Consider the following 8,340-nt stretch of genomic DNA (forward strand, 5'->3'; position numbering starts at 1 on the left):
TTTCTTACCATGTTATGTTTTCACTGGGTTGTTTATTACAAGTCCCTCGAAGCAATGGGATAGAGTTTTTTGCTGCTATGCTACTGGTGTGTGAATCCAGCCCTGGTCAGTAGTGACTTTTGCCCCATGAGTACTATTTGGTGTCTGATGTGAGGTGACTTTAATGATCACTTGTCAGACATTATTTACACTCTGATGGAAAAAAGCTGGCAAGTGCAAAGACATAGAAGTTAAGGTAACTTGATTTTTTGCATCATAAATCTCCACAAGCTGTGTAAAATTCTCATGGTTGGGCACTTTTATAAAACAAAAGGTCTGATTCTCCTCTCCCTTACCCCAGTGTAAATCCATTTGAAGCAGGTACACCAGTGTAAGAGGAGAAGCAGACCCAATGATTTTACAGTACTGGTACTCCTGGGTTTCTCACTAAGGGCTCTCTTCTATTCTGGAGTGGCAACTACTATCACCAGTGCAACTAACGCCATGGTGTCTCCTTTTGAGACATAGGTTACACACATGTCCAGATTCTGTCTCCATTTATTCTGGTCCAGGTCCACTGTCTTCCCTTGGGTAAATGAAGACAGAATTTGGCCCATAGCAATAAGCTGTTGTCCCCACCCCCCTATTCTAAGTACTAGTGGATCCAGTTTTACAGGGAGTTATCATTGTGCTTCTGTCTGCATTTGTTTAAACAAACAACATCATGCTGTTCTTCAGAGTGGAAGGCTAGGGTTTGCAAGACCACTGGCCCAGCAATTATGTGGAACTCCACTTCCACCCCCACCTAATACACCTAACCCAATTATCAAGTGCTGTGGTTAGGTGAAGGACAGAATCCCTAAATGACCCTATCTTGATCAGCTTATAGTAGTAAGAGACAGTATACCCTTTTTTCAAGTCTCTACAGCAGATGCATTGTTTGTTCTCATTTGTACATAGCAACGCAGGAATGCATTGTGCTTTCCATAGTGACTAAAGTTATAGGGCTGTATTCTCCTTTCACGCTGGTTTTATATGTCTCCAACTTGATTGATTTCAACAGAGTTACTGCTGATTTACGCTGGTGCCAGCAAGATCAGAATCAAGGCCACAGGCCCTGTGCCTAAAAGGTTTGCAATCTAAATTGATCATGACAAGCTGCTGGAGAGGAGGGATATTTCAGTTCACCAGAGAGGTTGGAGAGAAGGAAGATGGAGAATAGGGTTATGGGGTTGTTAATTCTCTGCCTTTGGAGTGCTCAGGAATCTCTTCATCACCGCAGCTTTACAAACCTATCCCCAGATACATTCAGAGGCAAATGCCTCCTTCCCCTGCTGTGTGAATTTACACAAACACATCAGCTAGAGAACTATGTGGAATATCCAGACGATGAACACACGAAAATACCAGACGGGACAGGGAGGGCTGGGTTTGGGCCCTTATCAGTGCCGGAGTGGACTCTTGCTAGACATAGCAGAGAGATAAAGGACAAGGTATCTGCGGTTTGGTTTATTAAAGGAGTCCAGATTTTTTTTAAAGCTGACTCCATTTGGCTTATTTAAAAATAAATAAGTGAATGAATTTGGTGTTGCTGAAAGGTGCAGTCTTGAGAGCCCAGCTAGAAAACTGGCCTAATTCTCATTGACACGAAGGCCTTTTTGTCCTGCTCTAGCCATGTGAAATGGTCAGATAGCTACCTTCCACTTTAAAGCCCCTGTACGGAGCCAGGATGGTATAAAGGGACCTACTGTAATTGGGAATTCAGGACTAAAATAACCTGTTGATCCAAGAACATCACTGCAAGCTCACGTACCCCACACTGCCCCCACCACTTGGCATGTTTACACTGCTATTGCTAATCCTGTTTTACCCTAGGGTTAAACATGGGCTGGGGGGACAAACGTGGGCCCTGTTTACAGTACAATTGGCAAATCAGGTTTAGATACTATGTGTTAAAACAGGACTAGCAAATGTAATGCAAACCAAGCCACTGGCCAAGATTTTCAAGGAGGGACTGGTAATTTTGGGTGCCCAACTGCAACCACCATAAAGAGGCCTGGATGCTGAGCACTTTCTGAAAATCAGGCACCTTGGAGGCATTTCAAGCTGGGCATCCAAAATCATTAGTCATTTTTTAAAATCTCAGCCACTGTCTGTAACCTCTGTCCTGGAGGGCCCATAATTCAGTGGAACCTCAGTGGCCCATTCATTCATTAGTGGTTGTTGGGACTGCCTGCTAAAGGTGCCACTTGTGAGTGGGTTTTGTAATGCTGATGTTTATGGTAGTCCATGGTCCTAATTCCTTGAGGTGCCTCTGAACAGTCCAGCCCTGGTGCCAAAGTGGACCTGCCACTTTGCAAAGAAATAGACAAGTGCCTGCCCCAAGGAACTTAGTTTCCTCTCTCGATTCTGTCAGCCAGCTGTGATCTAGCAAGTTCTTGGAGTTAAAGCTGCAAATGACTAGGGATCAAACTAAACTGGTTTGTGTCCTTACGCATCTCCCGATGTGCCAGCAGCATCCAGGTGTTCCCTAGAACGGCATGCATGGATACAATCTTTTAAATGACTGATCTTGGTTCCAGCATCATGTGTGCATTTCACTCAAGCAGATGCTCAGATGAATATGGATGTGAGAAATTATTAGCATAGACCAACCCTGGGCTTAGAATTTTTTTTTAAAAATGTTTGGTCCCTGATGGCTGAAGCAAGGAGAGAAATGCATAGAGATTTAACCAGACAGTACAGGAAATATCGTATTTCATCTCTCCTGCATCTCTCAACTGAAAGCACTTCTTTGCCTTACCTTATACTTCTCAGTGCGTCTCCCCCGCTGCTGTTATTTCACATTGTAACCTTATTGTTTTAACTCTGCAGTGTTTGGGGATAGTTTGCATGGAAGAGGCTGAGAGCTATTAGATCACAGAACAGTCTTCTCAGGCAAGTGTGAGAACTTCATTGCTTGAGTCATTTTAAACGACTCTGGACAAAGTACTTTGTCCAATGTAGGAACAAATCCTTTATTTGATCCTACATGGGATGGATTATAGGGCACATCAGTTCTCTCCAGTCACTCATAGCTATAATTCTAGGGTCAATCCTGCTCCTGCTGAAGTCAATGGAGGCTCTGACCTCTATTTCAATGAGTGTAGGGCCTGGTACTCTTTGACTGAGGGAAATAAGAAGACCAATGTATATAGAGAATTAGGCACTTCAGTGGGACTGTGTGCAGACTCAGGGGTCAGAGGAATTTGAAGAATCATGACCTTAAGTGGAAAGCATACTCTTCAGTGAACTAATTTGCAGTCATGGAACACAGGCTACTGCATTGCAGCATAAAGGACTGGAAACTTTGAACGTGTGGTGACAGGTTAAAAGGAATGGAATTAGGCTCTCATTGGGAACATATTCAAATGCAGTTTGAATAGTGATCAGGACGTTCAAAACCTGGTGTGGAAATGAAAGAGACTCCTCATTCTTCCTAGAGCACCTGAAACCAACACATGTTGATGTAAAAACCAGAGGGTTTGCCAGTACGGAACCCTGGAAAGGCATGTTACAATCATTGGAGCAACTTGCCTTTTGCAATAAAAACCTTTAATTTAAGAAGCCCCCCTGAACACTGCTGCAAAAATCAGCTATATGTAATTCACAGCAAACAAGCAATGAGCCTCATCTGAGTCCAGAAATCAGACCAGTCAGCTGATAGGAGATTTCCCAATCATTGGTACCGACTTGACACACCTTATTGTAAAGAGCTGGAAAATTTCCCCCTAGTTTACTAAAGGCCTGGGCCCTAATTCAGGAACGTTTTTTTGGAGCATGGGCTGAACTCTAAGCATGTGCTCACCTTCTATTAAAGACAATGAGATGTAAGCACATGCCAGAGGCCGGATCCATTGAAATCAGTGGACATTAGGAGCCTGAATATCTTTAAGGACCTGGGCCTAAATGCTTTGCTGAATGGGAAAGGAATTACTCATGCACTTAAAGTCAGGCATGTGCTTAAAGGCTTTGCTCAATCAGGGCTCTAAACCTTGTAACAATCTTGCATTAGACCCTGTGGGAAGAATTAATGAGTCAATAGAATTTTTAACAATAATATTTATATAGTGATTTACAAACATTAACTAATTAATCTTTATGATCTCTTATTGGGTAGGTATTAGCACCTGGTGAAACAGAGGTACAGAGAGATTTGAGGTAGGGAATTGAGTTTGTGTCCTGTGTTACTTCTTTATATTGGCTAAAGCTGGCCTGAATGGTTGTGTGTGTTTAACTGTAGACATGTCAGGATTGTTAGTCCGGATTTTCCTCGTTCTCCTGGAGTACTGTTGTTGGTCTTAAGGATGGGGTGAACATCATCACCCCTTGATTGACTTGAGAGGCAGCCTGGTCCAGTAGCTAAAGCACCGGGCTAGAAGTCAAGAGAGCTGTGTTCTGTTCCCAGCTCTACTACAGACCTTCTGGGTGGCCTGGGCAAGCCATTTCCCCACTCTGTGCCTGTTCACCTCCAGCCCCACTCTGTGTTTGCCTTGTCTAGTTAGATTATAAACTCTTAGGCCCAGATCCTCAAGGTATTAAGTACCTAACTCCCCTCTATTGATTTCAAGGGGAATTAGGCACATAAATAGCTTTCAGGATCTGGGCCTGAATCTCATAGCAAATCTCTTACTCTGTACAGCACCTAGCACAATGCGACTTCATTGTCAGGTGGCCCCCTAAGCATGAATGAAATACAAATAATAATAGTGGTGAGTCTTTATTACAAGATCTATTTTCTCCCAAGGTTTCTCAGGCCTTAAAGCAAAGACTAAACAAAGATTTTAAATGCTCTGAATATTAAATCACTTCCAGTCTTCATTAATCAGATTTCCAGTTCTCCAGTCATCCATACAGACTTCCAGGAACAACAGAATAGAGAAAAGCTAATTTTTTTAAATATAGAAAACAAACAGCCACAGAAAAATAAACTTTAAAGAACAATAATAATAATACTCCTCTCCATCCTTTCAAGCCTTCTTCACACATCACTTCTGCCCTTGGCTGATTAAGAGCCTTGCTCAAGATCGTATAACAAGTCAGGGCCAGAGCAGGATAAAGCACAGCTGCTCCTGACTGCTAGTCCTGTACTTAATCCTGCTGCCTCTTCCATCTTGAATGTCTCCCATTCTATTAGTTCACTCCCCATAATCTGCATTCAAGTTGCTCTGAAATGTAAAGGCCTCTTTGATTGTTGTGTCTTCCCTGGTTGTCTTGCTCTAGTGCCAAATTAATCAATTAGCAAAGTCCCCCCATCTGTTAGCTGGACGGGCTCGGTGCATACGTTGCCCACATGCCAGAGAAGGCACAAACCGCGGACACTTGTGGCTTTGTAGACAGCCGCTTTCGCGGCTGTGAGAAAAGGGAGCTTGCCTGCAGCCAAGCCAGCAGGAGCTCTGCTGCACTTGTCTTTGCTGGCACTGGTGCATTGCATTGAGTTTGGAAAAGCTGGTAGAAAATGCAGGGAAAAGTGGCGCTGCTTCTGCACTTAGACTCAGAGAAATGTTGGGCTGGAAGGGACCGCGGAGGTGATCGAGCCCAGCGGTGAGGCAGGATCAAGTCAACCTAGACCAGGGGTCGGCAACTTTTCAGAAGTGGTGTGCCGAGTCTTCATTTATTCACTCTAATTTAAGGTTTCGCGTGCCAGTAATACATTTGAACATTTTTAGAAGGTCTCTTTCTATAAGTCTATAATATATAACTAAACTATTGTTGTATGTAAAGTAAATAAGGTTTTAAAAATGTTTAAGAAGCTTCATTTAAAATTAAATTAAAAGGCCGAGCCCCCTGGACCAGTGGCCAGGACCCGGGCAGTGTGAGTGCCATTGAAAATCAGCTTGTGTGCCGCCTTTGGCATGCGTGCTACAGGTTGTCTACCCCGACAGGTGTTTGTCTAGCCTGTTCTTACAAACCTCCAGTGACAGGGATTCTACAACCTCCCTTGGAAGCCTGTTCCAGAATTTAACTACCCTACCCTTAGAGTTAGAAAGTTTTCTCCTGATATCTAACCTAAATCTCCCTTGCTGCCGGTTAAACCCATTACTTCTTGTCTGACCTTACACTGAAGAAACATTGGGTAGGATGAATGTAAGACTATCCTTTTATGGTTAGTACTGCAGAAGCCCTTTAGAGGCACCAGTCAAGGATCTGGGCCCCATTGTGTTAGGTGCTGGATGTACCCCTAACAAAAAAGCCCCAAACAGCTTGCAGCCTAAGAGGGATGACAGGTGTATACAACAGATAGACGGGGGTAGCACAAGGTAACAGTGAGATGATCGTGTCATGTAGCAAGCAACAGCTGCAGCATGCAAATTACCTGAACGTTGTTCAGTCTTTGACTTATTAAAGGTGCCGATCCCTGGCATTAGACAAACATAAATTCAAAGAGGACTGAGCTTGATAACAAAGTCTCTGTCCCCCATCAACAACTAATCACGGTGCCTAGATGCTACAAATCTCTAATTGCTTAAATATAAATCCTTAAATTATCATGATTGTTACTTGCATTAGGGTAGTACCTGGAGGCTCTGGTGCTGATTGAAGGCCTGGTGTGCTAGGCGCTGTACAAAGACATAGTGAGAAACTGTCCCTGCCCTGGAAAGCTGAGCTCATCCTGCTTTCTCTATGGCACAGTCTATATCAAACTGGGAAAACTGATTCCTAGACTGAAAACAAAGAAGGGTTATCTTGTTAAGGGCCCCTTCAAAATAAAAGCCAGGCTCACAATAACAAATCAAGTGTGTGCATTGTCCAGGCCCTGAGAGTGGCCCTACAATAGCAAAACCAGAGTATGTATGACCAAGTCATCCCCAGAGTACCCTACAATAACAAACCGGTGTGTGCATAAACCCAGCTCCTAAGGTGCCCCTACAGTAACAAACCAGTGTGTGCATAAACCCAGCCCCCAAGAGTGACCCTACAATAACAATCTCCCTCATCTGTGGTTTGGCTGACAGACTGGGGTGGTGCCAGACTCAGCCAGCAGGGGGAGCCAGAGGGAAGAGGCCAGCACCACTGCCAAGGACTGCCCAGGCAGGGAGTGAGGGGGAGAAAGGCCTAGAGCACATGAGGGTTTGGGGCATAGGGGAATGTAGAGGGCACAGAGGACACCTGTCAGGCCCCCTCCAAACTGGGAGGAGGGGTTCTGCTGGGAAGGATGCAGGCACCCCCTACTGATGACATGGGGACAGAAGACTGGGGAGGGGGAACACATAGTGCTGGGGGGGTACAGGAGGTGGGGGGGCACAGAGCGCTGGGGGTGGGCATAGGGAATGTGTGAGGCACAGAACTCGGGGACACAGTGCTGGGGGGGCTATGTATAGGGGGCCCAGAGCAGTGGGGGCACTACTGAGGGGAGGAATGTGGGCATAGAGTGCAGGGGAGATGGGGCATGGGAGAATGTGAGGTGACAATGTTGGGGGACATGGAAGCATTGGGGGACAAGTGTGGGGGTTCCTATGGGGTACCCAGAGTACTGTGGGGTTTGGTAGGCGCTCAGGGGCTGCAGAGTATGGGGTGGAGGGCTGGAAGAGAACTGGGTACGTGGGACCGAGAACACAGAGTCATGCGCTCACCCCCACGCTGGCACAGTCCCGGTTCTGGGGTATAAACGAAGGACATGGTGCTACTGGGAGGGGAGAGTGGGGAAACTGAGCTCTGGGGTACAGCCAGCTTCTTGTGCCTCCTCCCTCAACTTCTGGGGCACAGTTACTGCCAACCACTGTCCTGTGGCCACACCTACGATAACAGCCTCGTGTGCCCTAGACGAGCCCCATCTCCTGGAGTGACCCTACAATAACAAAGCAGTGTTGTGTAGCTCAGCCCAAGGAGGGATGCTACAATAATACCCTAAGGAGCAACCCTACAATAACAAACTAGAAAGTGCCCAGCCCACTGAAGCAACCCTATAACAACAAACCAGTGAGTGCATGGCCCAGCCCCTTGGTGTGACCCTACAATAACAAACCAGTGAACACATAGCCCAGCCCCTTGGAGTGACCCTCCAATAACAAACCAGGGAATGCATGGCCCAGCCCCCTGGAAGCATCCTACAACAACCAAGGCGTGTGCCTGCTCCCCAGCTCTCAGGACTACTCCACAATAACCCCCCAACTTGTGGGGATCCCAGCAGCTCTTAGCACAAAGGAGTGTGCGTGTGACATGATCGCCACCTTGCCCCCTACCCTTTCCCAAGTCCCTTGCTGCGCCCTGGGAAGCACCTAGCAGTGTATTGCCCTGGGAGCAGCCCAGCCCAGCCATATTTCACAGCTGATGGATAATCACTCCTACCCCCCCCCCCCCCAGCTGCTCCCCCTGGCGTGT

Source organism: Chrysemys picta, chromosome 2 (genome assembly GCF_011386835.1).
Source record: "Chrysemys picta bellii isolate R12L10 chromosome 2, ASM1138683v2, whole genome shotgun sequence".
Classification (NCBI taxonomy): domain Eukaryota; kingdom Metazoa; phylum Chordata; order Testudines; family Emydidae; genus Chrysemys; species Chrysemys picta.